Source organism: Mesoplodon densirostris, chromosome X, assembly GCF_025265405.1.
Source record: "Mesoplodon densirostris isolate mMesDen1 chromosome X, mMesDen1 primary haplotype, whole genome shotgun sequence".
NCBI classification, from domain to species: domain Eukaryota; kingdom Metazoa; phylum Chordata; class Mammalia; order Artiodactyla; family Ziphiidae; genus Mesoplodon; species Mesoplodon densirostris.
In genome coordinates this window covers 32,536,011-32,538,185 of record NC_082681.1, presented here as the reverse complement: position 1 = coordinate 32,538,185, position 2,175 = coordinate 32,536,011, and positions in this window count along the sequence as shown.

The window sequence follows — 2,175 nt, the reverse complement described above, 5'->3', positions numbered from 1 at the left end:
GGCCCTCATGAAAAATAATTACTAAAAAGATGGAAGGAAATGGGAGGCAACATGGTATGGTCACTTATAAAGATTTTAACAAATTATCTCCATTAATCCTCAAAACAACCCCAAGAATTAGGTACTGTTGTTATCTCGACTTTGGAGATAAGGAAACTAAGGCTAAAGGAGAATAAGTAACTCAGGTGAGCCAGGTAGCAAGTGAGGAGACAGCAAGGTTTCTGATGTCAGTAGTTTGGCTCCAGGAAGTGCTATCCTGAGAACGTAATATCTTGGTCAAAGACAGAGGCCGTCAGATTGCAATCTCTTACCATCTTTTTGAGAGTGAATTGGCCAACCAAACATTTTTTTTTAATTTATTTTTTGGCTGCGTTGGGTCTTGTTGCTGCACGCGGGCTTTCTCTAGTTGTGGTGAGCGGGGTCTACTACTTTGTTGTGGTGCACAGGCTTCTCATTGCGGTGGCTTCTCTTGTTGCAGAGCACAGGCTCTAGAGCGCAGGCTCAGTAGTTGTGGCACACGGGCTTACTTGCTCCACAGCATGTGGGATCTTCCCGGACTAGGGATCGAGCCCGTGTCCCCTGCATTGGCAGGCAGATTCTCAACCACTGCGCCACCAGGGAAGTCCCCAACCAAACATTTGAGCTGTTTTCTTACCCATTCTCTGGGAGCATGAGGCAGGGGGTAGTTATCTATTGGGCATAGTACATGAGGTGACTAGGGTGCATGATACATTTGGGGCCCATGAACGTAGTTTAATTTCTGATATAAAATAGGGTTAATGAGAATGGTGGTCGTGCAGGTAAAATTACGATACTTCACATACATTGTCAAGCATAGGGTCCATTGTTAGAAGCTAGTCTTAATATTTAGAATATTAACACGTCCTGAAGCATCCACAAAACACTCCTTGCAGGAAGAATCTCAGGGCCCTCAATCTGGTCTGGCTCTCTGTATTTGACAATAAATAAATTTTATTTATTCCGCAGCAAGAGCTCAGGAAGCTATTTCTAGAAAAGGGAGGTTTAGAGGAAAAGGGGAGGAGGCAGCCGCAGGAAAGGGAGGAATTCGACCAGGTCCACAGCACTCGCCCAGCACAGGGAACAAGTAGGCTTTTGAAGAAGGTCTATAGCCAGACGCAGCGCAGAAGTTGCATTAGCCATAGTCAAAACCAGGACGAAGAGGAGCCCTTGCACTTTATGCATTCTCAGATGCTCTAAGCACTGTGCAGGTTTCAACTTCTGCAATCTGATGTGGATTCATTACTAAAAAGCTACAGGCCATGGACTTTCTTAAGGGGTGTGCTAGGTTGGTTTTTACCCCTGTAGTGCATCTGAGCGCCCTGCATGATCATGAAACCCAAGCTCCTGTTCCCGGAGACCCTGGGGGAGTATAGTGGACTCTAACTTTAGCCTCATTGCAAAACTTCAGAGCAAGCAAACTCCTAGCTAATCAAATACACGGCTTTTGAACTTGCAAGTCCACTTAAACACAGGTTTTTTTTTTTTTTAATTTCAATAAGTATACAGGCGGCCCTCCATATCCATGGGTATCGCATCAGCAGATGCAGAGGGCCGACTATGGGACTTGAGCATCCGCCGATTTTGGTACCCGCGGCGGGTCCTGGAACCAATCGCCTGCGGATACCTAGGGGCGACCGTTATTACTTTGATTACTGTTCCCTTCTTGGTACTGGCTGTTGGATATGGAGGGCTCGGTCAAGAGATAGTCCCCAAACGCTTCTCCAAGGTCTATGGAGCTTGGGTGAGTTCTCTCTCTTACCCTCCACAAATCGGGCACAGCCCCTTGGTCTGGGAAGACGCCCGACCCAGGGCGGAGTACTTAGTCAGTTAGGTTGCAACCTTTGACCCGGAGTTCTGCTCTCACGCATGCTCCCTACCAGCGGCCGGTTGGCGCGCAACGTGCCCCGCCCCCCGCCCGTGGCCCCTAGAAGGCCGAGGCCCTGCCGCATGCACACATCAGCTCACCCAACCCCCGGCAGTCTGTGGTAAACCCACAGGGGGCGGGCGTCATACCAGACTCCCTGAAACCCGACCAGACGCCAGAGGAGCCGGGTCGTGGGCCACCGCTCTAGCCTTTAGTCGTGAGCCGGGGGTCTCAGGAGATCCAGCGCAGCCTCCGCTGAAGCTCACAGCCTTCTCGACAGCAGTCGGGAC